We start from the raw sequence: 24,460 nt of genomic DNA, 5'->3' as shown, positions 1-24,460 counted from the left end.
CACTACTAATTCAAACGTACTAAAAGGAATAACAAACAAAGTAACCCCAAACTAAAATGCACTAATACAGCTCAACCCAACTCACCGTTACTTTTAAATATTATCTAAGTTCATGTTCTTTAAGGTCTAAAATCACTCAAGACATGGGTTCTGATCGAAACTTAACTAAAAGTAACTTTAAGATAAAATAAAGTTTTTTCAATCTATTTGCTAACTTTGAAAATTAAAAACCCACTCCACGTTGTTTAAAAATTCTAAAACCCTCCAGATATCAAATAATACATCTTAAGCTTCAAACCCAATTGGTTTCACTTGATTTGCTTATTAAAATAATTATCTACAATTTTTTATATCCAAACAGGTTGTTTTCGGCAGCACTTGAAATAAATTGACGGTTCTCTTAATATACACGAGCAACCAATGCAAGGCCAAAAATGTAAGAAATTAGACTCGTAATCGGTTCTAATGACGCTGATTTGATAATTTTTGAATTTATACCCAAAGAGAACAACACTCCCAAATTTACTGTTTAAAACCAGTTTTCTGGACAGATTTGAACGCATCAGTTTATATGGATTTTGACTCCCAAAAATTATAAAAAAATTCAGATATGCAATTCAATATGTAATTAATCTATTGTAAAAATTTTAGTTCAAAATTCATTTGTTTGATATGGTTTCTTGATTTTTAAAGTTTGTGGTTCTGTGCAAAATTCTTATCTAACGACTTTAGCTCCTTAATTCGCTTTAAAATTTTGTATGATAATATTATACACAGAATACTAAGAGAATCAGCCAATCCATTCCTTTTTCTTCCAATCAATACACCGAAACATCTATACACAATAATCATAGATATAATATATTATAGAAGAACAATACCTTAAAGTTGTAGAACCACAAAATGCTAGAAATTTCTCTCTCTCTCTCTCTCCTCCTCACAATGACTCATGGCTGCTAAGAAACCTAAAGTGGCTGCTGTTGTGTTGTAAAAATAATAAGAGAGTTAGGGTTTTTCTTTTTTTTTTTATTTTATACTAATGGTTGGGTACACCTAAAGCATGTGTAGGTCAAATAAATAGATAAATATAGAAAATATATGTATAAGTTATATGCAACTCAAATGGTAAAGCCTTATTTATTAAGTTTGTGATCTAGAGTTCAAGTCACACCCTCCTCTCTATTTACTTTATTTTATTTTTATTTTTTTTAGATAATAAATCTTGCCTCTAAATTAAAGACTTTCACCATAAATTTATTTTAGGTTTAAAAATTAATTAAAAGATCCTCCAATAATATTTAATTTGCACCTTAGAATTCACCACCAAAATATTTGAGATTATAATATTATTATTTAATTATTTACTTAATTTTTATATTCGGGTTCTCACATATACCATATATACATTAACATCCACAATGGAGGCAAAACTCATAAGTTGCTATGTCACACAATTAAAATTTATTGTTCTATTAACTAAAAAAGAATAGCATTGTTTGGTAAGAGTTCATGAACTCAAACATTTATACTTTTGTAGTGTATAACAATCATCGAATGTTATATCCCTCCTTTCAGTTAATTCGCAAGAAAGCTACAATTTTTAATACAATATATAGCGTGGTACCTTTTTATGAAGATGTAATGAATCACATAAAGCTTCTAATTCGTACGGGCACTTATTAATGTGTGGAAGGCTTGATATTCTTCATCTTTAAGCCCACAACCTTGTATGCTTGAATGAATTCGCTCCATCAAGAATGACTTAGAAATCAAACATTACCTTGTACTTCAGAAAATATGTCCATTTTAATCAATCCGCTCTAGATTATACATCACTATTCCCACAAGTGCTAATCGAAACGCGCTTTGAGGAAGACACTAAAGGTTTTGGATCGCGAGCTCAACCTTTTCTTTTGCTAGATCTCGAGCTCTCTCAATCCCCCCCACAACTCTTGACTATTTTGTAAGATAGACTTAACAATGGCAAAGGATCAGAGTTCCCGTGAGAGTGTTTATCATGCAAGAATATAGAATCCAGAAGAGAAAAATAAAGAGAGAATTCAAGTGAAATGAACCCATGTTCTGTCCATATATTTATAGTATATATGGTGGCTTTTGGTCAATGGTTACAACCATTGAAATTGAATCATCAAACTCAATGGTCACCATGTTTCCAACCATTGTGGCTCTTCATTCAAAATGCAAATGTCTAGTTGTTTCTTCCTGCAGGAACGTATGAATCACCATATCAAACTTTGATTAGGTGTGAGAGGGTTCACCACATTATGGTGTGATCACCCCTCATACCTTCATCTCCCACTTGATCACATTAGAATAATGGTGATAAAACCTGAGTTAGGCATGTTTACTTTGGTACCAAAATTTTACCTCATGCCAACTTTCATTTATGAATGTACCTCATAGATCGACGTCTGATTGTGACTTGGCGATACGTGTACACGTTTTTGCCACCAATCTAACCGCACCTGTACGAATGTGTTCTCCTACTAAAAACACACTCAAGATGACTTCAATTCACCATATTTCAAATGAACGACATCAATTTTCAGTGTTAGGTTCACAGTCCATACCCAATCACCATTTACGATTTCAGTCGCACACATTCCTCATGTATCGACCTGCGCCGAAATTATTGCTAAGTACTTCCTCTAAGGCCCATTTCGGAAGGTTTCCTTAACACACCTTATCAATGACTTTTTGTTGATCAAGCAGACAACATCATCTAGTCAGCATGTTGCATATCATGGAATTTACATCTCATGCTAACTATGATATATGTACCTTGTCAGTTCGTTTATCTTATTGCCTGACCAAACACATGTTTCCATGCAAGATAGAGTCGCAAAACATTGGTTATCTAGGCGTTCCCAGAGTCATCCGACTATGTTCTTATATAAGTAGCTAAACCACCTAGCTAGACATTTTTCAATCCCATATTAGTTACATGTTCTCTGAATTTTTCCAGAGACAACCCTTTGGTCATAGGGTCGGCCACCATCTCTTCTGAGGATATATAGTCGACTTTAATTTCACCTCTCTCCACTATGTCCTGAATATAGTGATAACTTACATCAATATGTTTTCCCTTAGAGCTATTCACTCCATTTTTTATTAACGAAATGGCAGACTAATTGTCAAAAAACATATTGACCGGTCTGGCAGGTGTACCTAATTGTAAGCTATCAACAAATCGTTTTATCCAGACCGCATTACATAGTGTACTTTGCAACACAACTCCGTTTCTTACTTAACCAAGAAGCTGTTGTTCTACTAAATAAGAACACATGACTACTAGTAGATTTTCTATTATCTATATCTCCTACAAAATCTGCGTCAATGTATCCTTTTATGTCTAGATCACACAAACCAAAACACAATTTCAAATTTTTAGTGCCTTTTAATATTTGAATATTCTTTTGATTGCTTGCCAATGTTCTTTACCTGGATTAGATTGAAACCTTCTTACTAATCCGACTGCATGACAGATGTTAGGTCTTGTGCTTGTCATAGCATACATTAGGCTGCCTACTACCTGAGCATATGGGACATCTCTCATTTTCTCAATTTCAGACTTAGTTTGAGGACTCATACTTTTACTAAGACTTTGTCCCTTGCAAACATGTGTGCTTAAAGAATTACAATTATCTATATTAAATCTTTTGAGCACCTTGTCTAGATATTTTTCTTGATCTAGATATAATAATTTTGAATTTCTATCTCTTGAAATTCTAATTCCTAGAACATAGGTTGCAAGACCCATGTCTTTCATTTCAAATCTAGATGCCAAGAAAGTTTTGGTTTTTATAATCATATCTGGACAATTTCCTGCTAACAATATGTCATCCACATATAAAGACAATATTGCTAACTTATCATCATTTTTCCAGATATAAACACAGTGATCTACTGGACTCACAACATAGCCCATTTCTAAAATGGCTTGGTGGAATTTCAAATACCATTGTATTGACGATTGTTTGAGTCCATACAAGGATCTTTTCAGCTTGTAGACTTTATCTTCGTTGCCTTGGATTTGGAAACCATCAGGTTGCATTATATGAATTTTCTCTTTTAATTTGCCATTGAGAAAAGCTGTTTTAACATCTAATTGATGCAATTCAAAATCTATCCTGGCTACTACCACCATTAGAATCCTTATTGAGGCAAATTTTGCAACAGGAGAATACATATCCACAAAGTCTACTCCAGGGTGCTGTATGAATCCCTTGGCTACTAGCCTTGCCTTGTATTTCTCCAAACTTCCATTTACTGTGAATTTCTTTCTAAGAACCCATTTGCAATCAATGGCTTTTCTTCCATTTAGGAGATCGGTTAATTCCCAAACATCATTTTTCTTGATTGACTCAAGGTCTTCATTCATTGCCTCAAGCCATTGTGTAGCATCACTGCTACTCATTGATTCATTACAACTAGTAGGATCATCTACTATGTTATTAAGCTCTTCAACTTGAAAAACATAATGATCTTTCAAAAACATAGATAGATGTCTTGCTCTCTTACTCCTACTTATCTCAGGATTCAAAGGAGGTAAAACAACGTCATGTAGCTTTTGTTTCCTCCCACTATTAAGTGGTTCAGGGTGAATTTGTGGATCGAGTGACAAAGAAGGAAGAGAAGAATCCGCAGATACTTTGGAGAGTATTTCAATTTGTTCAATAGGAGTAACAAGATCAGTGGATTCAAGAAAATAGCATCTCTACTTTCTATCAATCCACGTTCGGGATGGTAAAAGCGATAACCACTCCCATTTTCAACATAGCCAATAAACTTGCATTCCTAAGTTTTACTTCCAAATTTATCCTTTAAAGGTTTGGGAATAAGTTCATGTGCTTTACATCCCCAAACTTTGAGATTTTGAACATTAGGTTTAGTACCATTCTAGTATTCATAAGGAGTTAGAGGTTTGGCTTTCGTTTCGATTCTATTTAATATGTACGCAACGGTGGACAAGGCTTCCCCCCCAAAAATGAATAGAAAGATCAACATGATCCATTGTAGACCTTGTCATTTCCATTAGAGTATGATTTCATTTTTTTGCGATCCCATTTTGTTGTGGTGTGTATGGCATTGTAAACAAATGTTTGATGCCATTATCTATGTAGAAAAAATCTGTAGCTTCATATTTGCCACCTCTATCATTTGTCAAGTTTTTAATGGACTGACCAAGTTGTTTTTCTACTTCTAATTTATATTCCTTAAGCTTCTCAATTGCCTCTGATTTGTGTTTAAGGAGGTAGATATGTCCATATCTTGAATAATCATCAGTGAAAGTAATAAAGTATTCCACGTCTCAATGAGTTTTAATTCTTGGGCCACAAATGTCCGAATGAATTACGTCAAGTAATTTCGATGATTTCCAATGTTTTAAAAATGTTTTTCTAGTCATTTTTCCTTTGATACATGGTTCACATATATCAAAATCATCAAAACACATTTTAGACAATAGACCACTTTGAAACATTCAAGACATTTTATTTTTATTAATGTGACCTAATCTTCGATGCCATAAATAAGAACTATTACTGGTAGAAACAGACAAATAATCAGAAATACATACTTTATTATTATCAATAGAAAGATAGAACATGTCATTTACTCTTACACCTTTCACTAATACATTTCCTTTCTTAATCAACACAGTGTTAAACCTAAAATTAATCTCAAAACCCTTTTGGTTAATACTGGAACTGAAATTAACTTTCAGAGAATGCTGGGTACATAACGCACATCATGAAGCACAATGGAAGTTCCATTAATAGAGAATTGACAGTTGTCGATGCCCAACACATCACTATAGGAGTTGCTGTCCACGTAGATTTTGTGTTCACCAATCTTCTTTTTAGTAAACTCCACGAACATGTCTTTGTTTCGCACGATATGCCTAGTTGCAGCAGAATCAATCCACCATGAATTTGATGAAGGTTCAAGCACCATTGCTTCAGAAACAATCCTGGCAATGGAATTATGATCCTTTTTCTGCTTGTTCTGAGGACAAGTGGCTTTGATATGATCTTTTTGACCGCAATTGTAACATGGGTCAGTTTGACTCTTGTGATGTTGCTTTTGCCATCCTTGCTACTTTTGACATCCTTTTTGAAGCCCGTTCTTCCATTTTTTCTTGAAAAAATAGTCTTTTTTCTTGTTGAATGGTGTGTGAGAATTATTCTATGGTAGTGGCGAAGATTGTGCCATCAACAAGTTAGAAGATAATCCTTCTTTACACCTTCGCTTCATTCTTTCTTCTTCCAAAACTAAGAGTACAGGCAATGTCACAATTGAAATCTCTCATCCTCTATGAGTTAGAGATGTGACAACGTGATCCCAAGACAATGGAAAAGTATTAAGTATTGTAGTTACTTACATCTTGTCTGACAAAGGGTGATCGGCGTTGGATAATTCTTTAGCAATTAATTCCATCTGATTAACATGATCACCAACATTATCATTATCACTCATACGAGTGTTACTATATTTGCCCAAGAGCAATTGAATTTGAGTGTCCAATCGAACTCCATACTTACTTTTTAGTGCTTCCATTAATTGTTTTGCAGTTTTATGTTCTTCGAATAGCAGAATAATGTTGTCTTTCATATTATGTAACATAGTTGCCTTTGCCATTGCATCATCTTCTATCCATTTATTTTGAAACCAATTAGAATCATCATCTGGTTTATAAGTGGATAAAGTGTGCAATGTTTTGTCATGTGTAAGAAGATAAGAAATGTGGTGTTTCCATGCTTGGAAATTATTTTCATTAAGCATCTCAATTCTTGAAGAATCAATACCACTTTTAATAGCCATACTAAAAACAAATGTGTTACAATAAAAATAAAAATGTGGATATTACCAAAAAAAAAAAGCAAATGAAATACAACGACAAGTCTTAATAAGAATAAGCCTTGTAGTTGTTGAGTCGACTCTCGTGATAAGCAAAATATTGATGTGGAGGAATACAACAGTCTTCTTGGCTTGGGTAAGAAGAATAATGAAAACCCAATGGCCTATTGAACCCAAAACCATGCTTATGAGTCTTGTAAAAATAGTTACGAGCCCAAGGAACACAATGGTGTTTATTAGAAAATTTTTCTTTGGATGTTTTCCTAGGTAACACCCTTGAATAGCCTTATTCTCTGATTATTTCTTCCGGAATATTAGTATTATTACCCATGGAAAAATTCTAAGAAGAATTCTAGAGATTTTGGCTTTTGAATGACTAAAAATGGCTTTGAAATGAGCGAGAACGGACCTAAAAATCATTTGGACCAAGTTGTTGCCGGTTCAAGGGCTGGGCTAAACCGGTTTGGGCCGGCTGGGACCAAACCGACATGACACATGGGTCAGACAGATGCCGGTCGGGCAGAGCAGATGGACGCGGGTTCGGAAGCGGAGCAGAAGGGCGTAAAGCACTAGGCATTGGGCCGACGCGCGAATCTGGGCGCTGGGAGATGGGCTGCGATTTTGGGCTACTTGATTGTGCCTCTATTGCTGGGTTGGGCCGCCTAGATTGGCTATCACGCCTCGATTTTTAATTACTGGGAATCATTACCAAAAGCCTTTAATTTAGGTCTTTTTTTTTATTTTATATATCTATTACCTTTGAGTAATAGAAGTATAATAGTATATGTTCTCTCTCATGATGAATATAACAATAATAATAATACATGCCAAGCTCCCGCTACGGAGTTACAAATAAATAATTATAAACATCAATGTACAAAATTCATTTCTTTCACATCTATTATGAAATTACACCTAACAGACACGTGAACTTCTTAATTCTCCAACCAATTAATCCGACTTCTCTTCCTGTAGGAAATGAAACAACAAGGGGTAAGCACAATTGCCAGCAGGAATCTCATAGTTCCAAAACTATAACCATCCTATAGATAGAAATGATCATACATGCAGGATGATACCATATAATAAGATGATGTTCTGTAATTTCAAAATATCATACGTAGAGTACCTTTTTTTAAAAAATTTATTGAACATTTAAGGAAAACCTTCAACCATAAAAATTATCCCTTATCATCAAAAAACCACAAATCCTTTTTGAAAACAAATATGTTTAAGGAACAACATCATTTTAAATTTATTAACCAATTCCAAAATATTCCTCATTTAATTTCCATTTTTAATATTCGTCTTTTTAATTCCATTTTCTCTTTCTACTCATTACATTTCTTAAAACTCCATAACCTCAAGTTCATGTTCCCTTAATACGCAAAAACAACCCTCATACACTCCATTCCCACCTGTCAATCCTTTATTACTATAACTCCTTAACGTAGAAATCCAAGTCTCCTTTATATTCAATAAAAACTCTCCTACACTCAACTCCTACTTGCCTAACAACTACATCACATCCACATTTGTATTATCAATTATAATTCAACATATCACAAGGATAATAAACCCTTTTAATTCAATTTCTTCAGATAATTTTTATATGCATTCCTTTTCCATGCCAAATTACACACCAATTGTAATTTCATAAGTTCATCTCAATTCACACATATTATCATCGACTCAACACATTTCTCAACATATTCCACCTTTTGCCAACTTGATACGGTGGGACAGCGGGCACCCAATCCATAACACTTTCCACTTTTTGCCGACTATTATACGACGGGAAGTGAACTCCCAAAAACCATTTTCTCCTAAAAACCAAATTTTTCCAAAAACCAATTTTCAACTTTTTAAAACCATCCCCTACATTTGTCGGCTGTTATACAGCAAGACGTGGGCACCTAAAACATTTTCGAAAACTATCATTTTTCCACTTGTGCCGGCTATTATATGGCAGAATTGTGTTGACACCTAAAAACATTTTCCCACATTCGTCCAACGATAAGCCTAGACAGGGCAATTGGGCACCTTGAATTCAAATCACCCCTACATTTACCGGCTATTATACGGAAAGCCGTGGGTACCGAAAAATCGTTTTTCAATTTTAAAACCATCCCCCACATTTGTCGACTATTATACGGTAGAACGCGGGCCCCCAAAAACCTTTTCGACTCCCCGCGCGGGTACCAACCACAACACAACCCAACACAACTCAACTCAACTCCACACAACACAACTTAACCAAACTCAACACAACCCAACTTAACTCAACACAACATAACCCAATACAATTCACTTAACACACAACAAAATTCAACACAACCGTTTCAACACAAAACTCATATCATCCATTCCATTAGTAATTTCTTTTCCCCCAAGTTTAGTTTCATATTATAACATAATTTAAAATATCAACATTAAAAGTTCAATCGTAACTTTTACCTAAATTTTTCAAACTCTTTAACATTTCAATTAAACTTGTACATGTGTAATTTAACACCTTAATTTCATGATTCTACTATCAATTGAAGCAAAACCATTAACCATCTTCATGAGCCAAACTAGGGTTTTTAAGAGAAAATTAAAGCTTTTCACAAAAACACATTTTATTCCAACCCTTCTATTACTTTTACACCCAAACTCATGACCCAAGATCATAACCCAACAAATAAACCCAACTCTCTTCAAACCCTAACCCCCAATCTCATGATTCATCACAATATGCATAAAAATATAAACTTTTGTATTTATATAAAGAAAATACCACAAATCTATCTATAAATGAGGGTATTGAAAGAGAACTAGAAACCTTTACCTCTTGAAGCAAGGAGATGACAACCCAAAATTCACCGGCGACGAAACCATTAACTATTTGGATCAAAATGAAGCCTTTGACGAGATTTACACTCTTTCTTAAAGGACCAAGGTGAAAAGATCACCCTAGGTGAGTAGATCTATAGATTTAACTGAAAAAGTTTGAGTTTTAGAGAGAGAGAAGAGAACTCATGGTTTGAGAGAGAGGAAAGAGGAGAAAAGTGAAATGAAAATATGTTTGGAGCCTATTTATAGTAACAAGGTAATAATAGAATAACAGCCCCAAAGTCAAATGAAAAGAAAAAGTCAAATGAAAAGAAGAAGTCAAAAACCCCCAAAACGTAGGGCCCAAACCAGCCCAAAAAGGTAAAAATTACACGCAAGTGTCGACCCTTCGGGCAAAGGGGTCGACCCTTTAGGAAGAAAAGCAATCTTTGCAACAGGCAAGGTGTCGACACCTTCCAGACTGGTGTCGACACTAAATTTCAGCAAGCAACTTCTAGATTCAGCAACATACAAGGGTCGACCCTTCCCAGACTGGTGTTAACCTTTGTGGACAGCAACAAGAGGCAGGTGTCGACACCACCAAGGTTGGTGTTAACCCTAAATTCTAGCAACACTTGTATAATGAAGCATTAATTTTTTTATGAGAATTTATTTAAGTTGAGTCTTTCAAATTTTATGATGATGATGATTGAATGACAGTGAAAGGTTATGTGAGGGTATTTATTTTATTGATCATATAACCGAATATAGCCTTTGGGGCCACAAGGGCCAAAATGCTTTGGGGTCCTGGGGACCGAAATGTTTTAAGGACCATAAGGGTCGTTGTATGTATAAGGGGTCCCGGGGACCGAAACATTGAAATGAGAATTGAAGTGCTACGATGACATGAGCTATGTTCCTATGGTTATGTTTTGGGTAACGGTACCGTCACCACCTAAGTCGCGAGGTAACGCGACCCTAAGGCTATGTAGTGGATTGTATGATGGGCAGGAAATCTTAATGTATTGAAAAGTTATATTTTTGTTTACTTTCATTATCCAAATGTATTTTTTTCTGCCTTATGAGATTCCTTGGAAAAATCTTGATAACGTTTTATGAAAATTGTATTTCATCATTTTTATTTTTATTTTGTATAAATTTAAGTCCAATTAAGCTCTTATGTTTAGTATCTTTATTTTGAACCCTATTGGTAGGAGCAAGTTTTATAACTCCATGGTATTGGTATACTCATTGGGCTTTAGCTCATTCTTTTAAATAATTTTTTTTTCAGATTCATAGACTTTTGTGTGGCTCGCCTCAACTTGGAAGACTAGAATTTTTTTGAAGGATCACAGGTGGGCATCTTGTGGTTGAGGTTTTGCTTAGGGTCATTCTAGGATGTAAGCTTACCCTTTTTTTTATGAAGGAGGTTGATTGTAAATATTGCTTATGAAGTTGGATGTATTGATGGATTCGTGATTAGTATGTATTATTTTTTTTTTTGGGAGGAAATGCTTGGGAACTATCTTTTAGCATGATAATACTTTTTTTGTCTTTGAATAGATCATCTCATATATGTTAGGCAATTGAAAGGTCTTATACACTTTTGGTGATGTGGTGATGTGATGTAAGAATTATACAGGAATTGTGGTGTAAAGGTGCTATAGCGTTTGAGGTGCACCCTCTTGGCAGGGTTTTGCCTTGCCAAGATTGGGTTGTTACATTTTTGGTATCAGAGCACGAGTTAATATCTCACACACGGGTCCATTGAGCGTTAGAATGTCTAGAACAGAGTTAAGTTGCATGCATCTAATAAGTAAGTGATAAGTTGTGCACTTGGGAATATATGTGTTTGTGTAATAGATTTAAGTATTAAAACCAAGAATTAAGAGTTGTAGGGTATTTTGTTGCTTATAAGAGGACCGAAATGTGTTTGTTTAATAAGTGTGATATTGAGGCTAAACGCCAAGAACTATTGAGGAACTTTTTCACATTGTAAGTAAATATTAGTGAGTACAAGTATAATGATCTGCGAGAATGTAATATTATAAGAACTAAAGGTTATTTTGGAATTTCGATGATTAAGAAGGACTGGGATATGTGTGTTCAACAAGTTTAGTGTTGAAGATAAGAGTTATTGTGAAATTTTCTTTTTATGCTATAAGGGAAATGTAATTTTTGATCATAGCACATTGGTGAGTACATGCATATTGATTCATGTGAACACAGTATTAAACAGAATTAAAAGTTTTTGATGGAAGTTAGGAAGGCTATGTGGTTAAATGTAAAATTAGAGTTTGAGAACATTTTAGGAAGTTAAAGTATTTGATGATTAATGAAGTGTGTCGAACTATGGTGATTGAGAGTTAGAAAACTATTTGATATGAAGATGATATGCTATTTTGGTGAAGGACCTACTATATGAACCATGGAAGTTCATACATATGTTGATGACCTTGAAAGTCCGATTAGAATCACGTTCGGTCAACATAGTTTCGAATCGGAAATTCTTGATCAACTTCATGGGAATGAATAGGTTGCCCTACCAATCTCTTTGCAAAAAAAAAAAAAAAAAAGGAATTGTTTAATTATGGTTGAATTTGTGATGTATGATTTAGGTTATCCAATATTACCCCGACTGCTATCTATCTTGTCTTGTGACTCTAAGAAAAGATAATGAGAAGAAAGAACGAAATGGAAGTTGAGTCTATGTTGGAGCAATTGGGCAAAATAGAGGAAGTGTTAAGAAATATAATGAAAGCTAGGCAATAATGCTATGGGAAACTGCAAGATTATAAGAAAAGTAAAGTGTTAAGTCAAAGAAGGAATTACATAATATGTTTGAGAAGCAGAGTATTAAGTGTTAAGCAAAGTTTGGAGTGGTTAGAAATTTTAAGCAAGATATAAGTTCATTCCCCAAATGTTCGATTTGTTGCAAATATTATAACGGGGTATATCATCGAATTTTAAGAGCATACTACAAATATGGAGAGATAGAACAACTAACGAAGGATTATTTAGGAGTAATAAAATTTTAAGGAGATTTCAAGTCAGCCAGTCAGTTTAAAGATTAGTTTCTAACCCAATTGCTAAGTAAAGGAGTACTTTAAGCATGTGTATAGAATTTTGAGTTGTTATGTCATATATGTTTTGGGATATGTGAATCTTTCCTACCTAATGTTTGGCAGGCATAAGATACATTTACTTGGATTTTGGAACTCCATCTGAAAATGCTAAGAATATTAGAGTATGACCAAGACTTAGATTTATTGTAAAGAAGCCTGTATCTAGTACTACTACTTAGAAGAGTTATTGCGAAATGAAAAGCAAGAAAATATTTTTGCCGAAGTTATAAATGCATATTTCTTAAGAACCTCTTAGGACAAAGAATTTGAATTGACTAACTTGCAAAGGATTGAGAAAGACAAAATTTGGTTTCAAAATACTTTGATGATAGCTTTGATGCTACTTGATGGTTGAAGTAAGTTATATATGCATACAAGAGAATTGGAAAATTTAGAATTTATTTGCTTAGGCATTTGGAACCCAATATGAGATTGTTAAGACAATTAGAATAAGATTGTTATTTCGGGTACCTCAACTAATTGTGAGTAAAGTGTCCACACGTTAATTGATTCAAGACCTATCCATTCATTTGAAGCTAATTGTTATAAGATGAATGTATCATTGGAAATATTATTATATAATAATAAATAACTAAATAAAAAAAAAATGTTTTTTTCGTTAGTTAGAGAATTATATTACTTGGGAACTTGTATTATGATTATGGTTCGATATGGACCCTAGAATGTAACGTTTTGAGTGAATGGATTTTCTATCTCTCAAGTGGATGTGATCATACACCTAAGCGAGTCGTCTTTGACTTCTGAGATTAAACAGTTATTTTGTGGAACCAATGGAGTAAAACCCCAGCCTATTTGGTTTGTCAATAAGGCCATTGTGGTCCGAGTATTTGTGGACCCAAAAAAATAAAATAAAATAAAATAAAAAATAAAAATAAAAATTGAATTTGTCATTAAGGCTGTGTTAAATACTTAGTCTATTTTGGAGACTTCATATGAGATGTCAATAATGGAGTATTTTGATTTATTTGAAGTTAAGTTGGATCACGAATATCATTTGTGATTGATCCTCAATGAATTGGAGACATGTGGATTATTTGGCGATATGTGAATTATTGGAGACATGTGAATGGATGAGTAGAAGTATATAAATTAAGTGATTGACGAGAATAGTACATTGTGATTAATATGTTTCATGGTTTAATGTTATGAGGTTGATTTCAAGGTCTAGTACATATTATTGATTACTGAATGACCTTTGATGACAATATAGATTATGATGAATCACCAATTTGGGTTATGAACCAACAAATAAATGAGAATGAGTCGAACTCCTGTGATGAGAAAATCGAATGGTAAGAAAGTTACTTCGAAAGGAGGAATGAAATGAAGCAAAGCTATTTGATTCGTTTTCAAGTACAAGTGACTTAAGTTTGGAGGACCAAACTTTCTAAGGGGGAGAGATTGTGACAACCCCGCCACGTATAATATTTTATATTTGGTTAATTAAGGAGATTTGGGATTTTAATTAGTCGTTATCCTAATTTAGTTTGGGATTTATGATAATTGTGGAATCTGATTCGTATATGATTCTTTTAAAGATTTATTTTGCAATTAGAAATTAAGGGTCCAAATGGCTTAAGGACGTGAAATTAAGAAGTTGAATCAATTTAATTTTTAATTACGGACCCATTTGGGAGTTTAATTAAATATTCAATTCAGTTTAGTAGAATTGAGATTCGATTAATTAGGTCTGAATTGGAGTTAATTAGGTTAATTAAATTATGAGGATTGAGAATTGTGATTATTACGAATTAAATTTATTTATGGGGTGTCCAGTTTGAATATGTAATTTATTGACGAAAATTTGGAATCTGATTAGAAATTGAAGGCCTAAATGGTTTGAGAAATCAAAATTGATGATGACAATAATTTTAATTTAATATTTGGAGCCTTTTGGGAGTTTGATTAAAAAAATAAAAAAAAATAATAAAAAATTCTGATTCAGATTAATAAATTTAAATATTATTAATTGGGCTCTAAAGGAAGTCAGATTAGACTAATTAAATTAAGTGGGATTTGGGATTAGTCATGATTGATTTAATTATGTGTTAATCAAGATTTATTAAGACTAAGTGTTGCTTAGTTAAATTAATTTTGATCATACAGTAAATTGTAGAATAATCTAGAATTGGGTGTGTTTGTGGGTGTGTGTGTGTGTTGAGAAAATCTGGATGTGAAAAGATGGCTGTGTGTGTGTTTATTCATTGTTTATACGTTGTATTAGATAGAGCCCATTGAATTCATTCTTTGACATTCAGGAAGAGAGCTTGAGCCGTAAAGAGAGAAAGGCCCAGAGAGAGAGAGAGAGAGAGAGAGAGAGAGAGAGAGAGAGAGAGAGAGAGAGAAGGAAGGAACTGAAGGCTTGAGAATTGAAGGAAGAACAAAGGAGAAGAGGGTTTTGTGGGATACCAAGAGTCAAGCAAAAAAAAAAAAAAAATTGTGGAAAAATCATCATAAGGTAAGAAATTTCATCTTTTTTTTAGTATAGTTAAAATAATCTAGACATAAATTGATTCAAGATGGATTTTTAGAGGATTAAAAATGAAGATTTTAAGATTAATTATTTAAATTGGGTTTTACATATTTTGAGTTAAAGATGATGAAATTTTTCTATTTTAGATCTATTATGATTCAGGTTTGATTGTTGAGTTTTATACTCTCAATTAGTTTCTATGAGTATTTTACATGTAGAAAAATGATCAATTTGATGGTTGTTTTGGAGATTAAGATTTGGGTTAATCTAGGGTTTGAATGTGATGTAAAAAAATTGGGGATTTTGGTGTTAGGAAATTTATATGTTGAAATTGACTTGATAAATGGTAGATTGGGTATCTCTATGTTCTATGGAGGAATTTTATAAATGATTGAAGTGGTTTTACTTAAGTTGTTGAGTTTATGAAAATGTTGATTTTTGACTTTTGTAGTTTATTGATGGTGGTATTGTGCATATAAATTGATTGGATATTTAAAAAGTTTATTAACTCAAAAAATGTACAATGGATGGGTGTTGTGGAGATTGGATAAGAAATTTGTTTGGGTGACTTGAAGTTGGAGGAGTTCTTTAGCTTGTCATTCCATAGCATGTCTTATTTAGGATAAATTTTGTAGATGTTGTAATTTTCATTGAAAGCTTTTCCTTAATTTTAGATCCTATTTACCAATTGTTAGGATTGGAGGGAGGCGTCTCTACACCTCTTGGGAATTAATTCGTAGAGTTTCAATCTATGCTTTTGCTAATTGGGAGGTGAGTATACTTACCATGGAAATTACCTTACATCTATCTTTATTACAAAGTTTGAAAATAATTTTTGAATTAAAGGAAATGAATGATACATTTCATCATGATATATGTATAAAAAGAAAATCTATAAATTTATTGAGGCCAATGGTTGAATTTTAATAAAGATATGATTTCATTTGTATAATGAAGCATTAATTTTTTTATGAGAATTTATTTAAGTTGAGTCTTTCAAATTTTATGATGATGATGATTGAATGACAGTGAAAGGTTATGTGAGGGTATTTATTTTATTGATCATATAACCGAATATAGCCTTTGGGGCCACAAGGGCCAAAATGCTTTGGGGTCCTGGGGACCGAAATGTTTTAAGGACCATAAGGGTCGTTGTATGTATAAGGGGTCCCGGGGACCGAAACATTGAAATGAGAATTGAAGTGCTACGATGACATGAGCTATGTTCCTATGGTTATGTTTTGGGTAACGGTACCGTCACCACCTAAGTCGCGAGGTAACGCGACCCTAAGGCTATGTAGTGGATTGTATGATGGGCAGGAAATCTTAATGTATTGAAAAGTTATATTTTTGTTTACTTTCATTATCCAAATGTATTTTTTTCTGCCTTATGAGATTCCTTGGAAAAATCTTGATAACGTTTTATGAAAATTGTATTTCATCATTTTTATTTTTATTTTGTATAAATTTAAGTCCAATTAAGCTCTTATGTTTAGTATCTTTATTTTGAACCCTATTGGTAGGAGCAAGTTTTATAACTCCATGGTATTGGTATACTCATTGGGCTTTAGCTCATTCTTTTAAATAATTTTTTTTTCAGATTCATAGACTTTTGTGTGGCTCGCCTCAACTTGGAAGACTAGAATTTTTTTGAAGGATCACAGGTGGGCATCTTGTGGTTGAGGTTTTGCTTAGGGTCATTCTAGGATGTAAGCTTACCCTTTTTTTTATGAAGGAGGTTGATTGTAAATATTGCTTATGAAGTTGGATGTATTGATGGATTCGTGATTAGTATGTATTATTTTTTTTTTTGGGAGGAAATGCTTGGGAACTATCTTTTAGCATGATAATACTTTTTTTGTCTTTGAATAGATCATCTCATATATGTTAGGCAATTGAAAGGTCTTATACACTTTTGGTGATGTGGTGATGTGATGTAAGAATTATACAGGAATTGTGGTGTAAAGGTGCTATAGCGTTTGAGGTGCACCCTCTTGGCAGGGTTTTGCCTTGCCAAGATTGGGTTGTTACAATCGGAGTTCCCGTGAGGGTGCTTATCACACAAGAATATACAATCCGAAAGAGAAATAAAGAGAGAATTCAAGTGAAATGAACCCATGTTCTGTCTATATATTTACAGTATATATGGTGACTTTTGATCAATGGTTACAACCATTGAAATTGAATCATCAAACTCAATGGTCACCATGTTTCTAACCATTGTGACTCTTCATTCAAAATTCAAGCTTCCAGTTGCTTCTTCCTGCGGGAAGGTATGAATCACCATATCAAACTTTGATTTGATATGAGAGGGTTCACCATATTATGGTGTGATCACCTCTCATACCTTCATATTTCAATGGCCTCATCGAGTGAACCATTCTTGTAGAATTCAGATTCAATGAGCTCTCTCAGTTTCGGTTATTTCTCTAGTGTGAAAATTACTGGCGCAGTCAGGTTCTCTTTTGCCAAGTCGCTTCTAGCTGGCTTTCTCAGCTGCTCCACAGACTGTGTGAAATCCAAAATGTCATCAACAACTTGGAAGGATAGTCCGAGATTCTTACCATGCAGATTCATTTGCTCATTAATATCGCTATCGACCCCACTAAAAATGGAAGCTCCTTTGGTGCTAGCGGTGATTAAGGAGGCTGTTTTGTAGTAGCTCTTGATCAAAGGCTAACAATATAATATCGAATTGTTTGGGATTTTAAGAGAAAGAAACTATTTTATCTACTAATAGTGGCCAAATTGGCATGTTAGTCTGATTCTATCTCTATTCATTCCGTTTGAAGAGATTAAACCTAACGAAATTCCAAATAGAAACTTTCGAGGGTTATTAGCATGTGAGAGAGAAGCATGAACACCAATTAAAGTTTTTAAGGACTTGTGGTGCAATACCTGACTGATGAGCTTGATGACTTCAAGATTTTCAAGATTAGCAAGGTACCGTGATGACTGGGCAAACATGAAGTCCCCAGCAAGCACTGCCACTCTTGTACCAAAAAGTTAGTGAACAGCTTCTTTTCCTGCAAATAGCCAGAAACGTGATATAGCTATGAAGAGAGCGGCTGTCTAGTTACTCATTTTAATGGTTGAAAGTTGAAACTTGAAAGAGACGTCCTTATATATGATGCCACTTAAATTTTTGCATAAAGTAACAGAACCTCAAAAGTTTGCCATTTGTGTGTGGGGTCAACCTTATACCTTTGAAAACAATAGAGCAAGATCTCATGGTTTGCTTGGTCTACAGCACATAAACCAGTGACACTACTTAACGTCCCCCCGGGGGTGCAAAAAAACAACTGAAAGAAAACTCAAAAAAAATGGCTCAAGGGATAATTCAAACATGGTACACGCCATTTCAATTTAGGTTCATGTCCTGAATGCAAACATTTATAAAGTTCGCAACAAGACAGAGAAACGTGTCGGCACATAGTTCCACCAATATGTATTTCCTTCCTCTGTTACTATTGTTTAACCAAAAATCTATGTTATGTAGGCCACTTTAGCTAAACAAAACTCAATTGTATAAATCCTAATCTAGACTTCTAGATAGAACTACAAACAATGGAACTTGTCAAATCTAATACTTGTTATGAAAAATTGCATATAATGTTAACACAAATAGAGATGACATAACTACTTAACGGTCTTGTCAAGTTTATATTGGTAAAATCTGGACTAAAACCACCAAATATTTTGGGAAACAGTTGAAAGTTTCTGCTAGCAAGTTCCGTATCGTAGACTCATTCAACTTAAGAATTAGAAATCAGCAATATCATGTGAAACAATGACATGAACTGTGCTGGAGTTCAATACAGATAGGAGGTTTCAACAGTATAAACTGAAATGTGAAATGAATCATGACAATGATTTTGATGCCACACAACAGCACCGAATTTTGAATAAACCGAGAGCAGCAACATATACCTAAAGGCTTACCTCTGTGCACGTCACTTTCATCTAATACGTCATCATGAATCAAGCTTGTAGTATGGATCATCTCAATAATCTCTACCAAGCACCTATGTTCTTTGGTAAGTTCCCTGGTAAGAAATAATAGTATTGAATAAAACATCTATTTTGTTTAATATCTCAGAAAGTGTATTTTAACAAATACAAATAACACTGCTGACATCAAGCCTGCAATTTCTGTTGTTGCTCTTGACACTAGGAACATCGAAGCTGGCCTCATCCTCTTCCCACTAGCACTGAAAATCTATTCAGTGGCAGACATCAAAACCGGGTTGTCTGCACCAATAATCTAGCAAAAAATTTTCCTCAAAACGGAAGCATATAAAAGAGAGAATGGGAAATTTAGACTCATATTTTAACGGGCAAATTATGCTGATCACCCTTAAGGTTTAGAAAAAAATACAATGAATCCACAATATAATTACACTGACCTCTCTTTTACTAAAGCTAAAACAATCCGAACTAATATAAATGATGTGTGTCGGTGTTGGCTTTTTGGCTTTTCGAAGGGTATTTTTGTGAATGTGAGCGTGCCAGCAAGGATCAATCAGTCCTTACAGAAATTGTGATTGCCAACCAATTATCAGACGATTGTGTTTTAGTTCTTTTTAGCCTCAATGAAGAGGACTTTTACTGGTGGCTTGACTTAGGAGAAATTAAGAGAAATAACAGTAATATGAAGAACAATTGAAGTATTTCATAAAAATGAACACTGAACTCAGCCTCGGAGAGGTTTACAACAGCAATCTACTTGAATCTACTTGAATCTACTTGAAGCTACTCCTATGAATCGAAGTGCAGTGCGGGTATTTAAAGTGCAGGTATTTAAAGAACAGGTATTTAAAGACTGGAAATGTAAAAGACTGGAAAAGAAAATATATGAAGTAAATGACTAATTTGTATGATCTGAGTCCGTCCTCTTTTTCTGGAGGCTGCCCTGCTATTTATACTCGTCAGTGATGACCTTCGAACTGCACTTCGAACCGTCGAACTGCTCCTCCATGATCGCTGATCATGCTTCCTTACAAGTAGCTCCATTACGCCATTACTGGCAGTTGAGCTTCCCTCTTGTACTTGAATTTGAATATGAGTAACCGTTTGAAGATATGTCATCTTGCATCCCGTTATTGATCTAGTGTTACTCAGATCATGTGAGGACCAATATTTATTGCCACGTGTACGATCAGGATTAAAGGCTTAAATAACCTTCCTTTATTACCCTTACTCTGCCACGTGTCGAACTGTAACTGGCTTTTACAAAATATGTAGCCAACATTACCCCCCGCACTAATATACCCAATACTTGGTGATATTAGTGGATTACAGTTTTCCCGCGCCTCTAGATCGTGTATGGAGTCCAAATTCTGGAAATACAACCGTCATCCATTTGGTGATCATTTGCATTAACTCGTTGAACATCCCAATACCTTAGTATTCGAACAGGCTATGGCTGCATCAACTTCCCTTACTACTGATCAAGCATATGAAGAGCCTTTGAGTGATGTTATTTCTCCTCGAAAGAATCTCCACGCATTCATTAGCCACCTTTACCCGCCCTTCTCTATTCAGGTAATGGAGGCTTTTGCAGATTATAAACCTTTGGACTACGAACACATTGCCTTTAATCCCTTGGTTTACAAACTTACAGACACAAAGAGTTCTTCCCCTAAGCTCCCTTTGTATTTTGACCGAACTACTCTCAAGCCTTTGCTTCGACAAGTTGCAAATATGGACTTAGGAAACTCTTCTTCACAGACCTCTGCATGGGATGAAACTGTAACCTCTTCTCCCTCTGGGGCTTCTGGCTGGACAAGCTGGTCAACTCCTGAGACTTATGATTTAAGGGAGCGAATCAATCACCATTTTGTTGAGTTCACTGACCCCTTGGAGTTTCCCTCCTACGCTCGAAGCTCAGTGGTCTACCCTTACGTGCCCATTGACCTTCGACGTAGCTTGGAAGAGACTCTGCTTGTGGCTTGGTATACTTCTTCCATGCCTACAAAGATAATGCACCCTGCCCGGCGTCCAGAAGAAGCACAAGGGTATACCCCTTCATTCTTAGCCAAGAAGGCGAAGATTTGTTCTTCTGATTGGCTTGATTACATTAATGCCTTTGTTCCTTCTGCTCCCGTGCCATCTCCCATAATAGAGGCATCCACACCCTCTTCTGCATCTTCTGAGATAGAAACATCTACTCCCTCCCCTTTGTCTTCTGAAGCAGAGCCATCTACTCTCTTCCCATCTTCCGAAGCAGGATCATCTTCTCCTTCTCCTTCTCCCATTCTTTCCTGGACAGAGAAACTAAGACTTGCCCTTCCAATGGACAAAGTTTTTCCACCTTACCAACCTCCGTCACCCCCTTCTCCAGCCGAGCGAAAGCAAGCTCAACTTTTGCTCGCGGCTTTCTCCCACCTGCCCTTCAATGTTCTTGAGGATGACATTCCTCTTAAGAACTTTCAATGGGCTTGTGATGTCCTGACTAGGGGTCATGTCCTCAACCCTCTTGCCCAAGCAGAACTTCATTTGTTTTTGGACCAACTCCCAGTGCTTCTCTACTGGCATCAGAATTCTAAGATCACTATCCAAAATCTGGATCAACTTTTATCTCTCCGAATTCATGCCCAGTATGAAGCAGAGAATTTTATCGAAGAGTTCGATGACTTCAGGAATAAAGATTCTGCGTACTGGGATGATTTGGTTATAGATGAATTGGAACAAAAATCGAGGGAAGAGGCTTTCGAAGCAAAGGCTGAAGAACTCTATTATGAAGTGAGAGCTCATCAGCTTATGCAACCAACTTTAGAAGAGATAGAAGAAATAATAAAGAAAGAACAGAAATTTATTGACCATTGCTGGACAAAATTTCATGACCTTGTTATTTATTCTATTCCTTATTTTTATGAGCTTGAATTTGTACCCAGATAGGGTTACTTAATGTAATCATCTTGGCTTTAATGTAAACAAAGTCTTTCTGTATTTAACATTGTTTGACTTTGTTTCCTTTTATCTTTAATAGCTAACTCGTAACTTCGAATTTGAACAATCTCACCCTTCGAATCAATTGTTTAATGAAGTACTAAAAGAACCAATCATGTCTTTTTCCAATTCATGGAGTAAAATTGACAATTCTGGCAGATATTATTTTAGTACTTCGATTTTAATGACTTTACTCTTCAACACTAACTGTAACCAATATATGGTCATGGTTGATAAAGCCAATCAATTTTAAACTGATCTCTTTTGGCTTCGAAGGGCAACCTATGGCAATTCCTTCTTGCTCATATAGAAACCAATGATTGGTCTTGGATGTTTCGAACAGTGCCCCTCTTCCTTAAAGAGTCCTAGGGTTTGCTTCGAATGTTGTCATTTTGACTGATAACCTTCAAACAGGTCTTTAGATTTTTGAAGTAGACCAATACTTTGAGCATTCAAGCATTTTTAAGCATGTAGTATGCTCCGAACAGCGTTTCTCATACTCAGAGAATACTAGGTTTTGCTCCGAAGGTCGTTACTTTGATTTATAACCCCTAAACAGACCCATAATCAAGCAATTTAGCACCTTTAAGCATATACTAGGCTTCGAAGCCGACTTATGTATTTCGAAGCCGTTGTTATTTGATTTTTTGACGCCAAGATCTTATTTTCGAAGCCAAATATTTCATTTCGAAGCTGGCCCCAATCTCCGGAATACGCTCTTCCCTCCAAAACTATCAATATTGGAAGAAATTCCTCGCATTCGTACTTTTAGTACTTAACGACTTATGGGGTATAATTTTGGACACAAAGGTTTTAAAACCCTCTCGTTTCGTGTTCCGAAATCTCTTGCCTTTTACAAACCCTTCTCTCTACTGGTTCTTCTGATCTTCTTTGCTCTTCTTTTGCTTACTACCAATGGATCCCTCCTCTCTAAAAGTACTTGCTGGCGACCATATCAGCCCTACCATGGCTTTGAAATATTGTATCGATGAAGAAATCAGCAAGCTGACATCTGGTGAGTCAAGTAACATCGATGGTCGTCTTTTCGTTCCTCGCCACAGCAACAAACAGGAGTACGTCCTAGGTCCTATCTTCCGGGAGGCTCCTGCTCAACTCCCAGCTCTGTACCCTCGTTTGGAGGACCATTTCCTTCTCTACGAAGGAAGGCTTGATTGGGGAAATTGGAAAGTAAATCGTCCTCATCGTTGCTGGCCGACATTGAGGACTGAATGGGAGGAATGGTATGACAGAGTGGTGCCTGCGAGAGAAGATGACCTGCAAGAGCTTTATATCCTCGATGCCCTTCGACTTTCCAGGTTCATTATTCCTGAAGACCCCTTTTTGATTCCTGCTGCCTTATGTTTTTGGAATATGGCTTTCAATTTCTTCCAGTTTCGGTGCGGTATGATGGCCTCCACCGTTCTTGATATTTGCCATCTCCTAGGGCTTTCACCCCATGGTTCTCCTTTTACTCCCAACTACCCAGACCTTCTTGTCAAATTTTCTCTTCCAGCCCTAAGCTCTTCTTATAGTGACTTCGTAAAGGCTGAAAATAAGAGAGAAGGTCCTGTGCGGGACAGAGAACTCTTCTCCTTCATATTATACTGGTTATGCAAATTCCTCTTTTGTACCTCATCTCAGAGGATTATGCTTGAGTTTGCTCCACTTGCGAAGGCACTCGTCTTGAAGAAACATATCGCTCTTGCTCCTTATCTTCTAGGTCATGTCTACAGAACCTGCTCCCAATTTTGCGAAAAACCCCTCGATGCTAACCAAGGAGGTCCCCTCTGGGTGCTCCAACTCTGGCTCTTTGCTTATTTTACTGACCTACATCCCAAGTGTTTAGGATTCCTTGTTCAGGATCCTAGTACTTACGGGGAAAAATATGCCAGGATTGCCCTTTACCCTGCTTCCTTTGCTTATTACTTTACCTTCTTTTATCAACTTCCTATCTCTCCATCTGCTTCCTTCTTTTGTCCTTTCGAAGCCAATAGAGGGCCAACCTGGCTACAATCTTTTCTGGCTGATAAGGAATGTTCCACTTCTCCCCACAAAGATATGCGGGCCTCTATATTATTACCAAGGGAGCTGTTCATTGGCACTCTGAACCCTCAAGCCTATAAATGCATATCTGAGGTATACTGCCCTTCTCAATTTGCAAGGCAATTTGGGCTCTCTCAAGGGATACCTGTTCCTC

General features: G+C 35.4%; 1 long non-coding RNA gene and 1 pseudogene across 1 annotated transcript; one reads left to right on the top strand and one right to left on the bottom strand.

Moving 5' to 3' along the window:
* Positions 1-1,806: 1,806 nt before the first annotated feature.
* LOC114315567 (solanesyl diphosphate synthase 2, chloroplastic-like) lies at positions 1,807-22,715 on the bottom strand (annotated as a pseudogene).
* LOC145795417 (uncharacterized) lies at positions 15,081-17,207 on the top strand. The gene is made up of 3 exons (XR_014336350.1): positions 15,081-15,297; positions 16,008-16,083; positions 16,913-17,207. It is a non-coding gene; the product is annotated as an uncharacterized LOC145795417 (long non-coding RNA).
* Positions 22,716-24,460: the final 1,745 nt, after the last annotated feature.

Source organism: Camellia sinensis, chromosome 7, assembly GCF_055761805.1.
Source record: "Camellia sinensis isolate YWXY chromosome 7, ASM5576180v1, whole genome shotgun sequence".
NCBI classification, from domain to species: domain Eukaryota; kingdom Viridiplantae; phylum Streptophyta; class Magnoliopsida; order Ericales; family Theaceae; genus Camellia; species Camellia sinensis.
The sequence above is the reverse complement of the archived record's forward strand: the minus strand, read 5'-3'. Positions and strand labels throughout refer to the sequence as shown.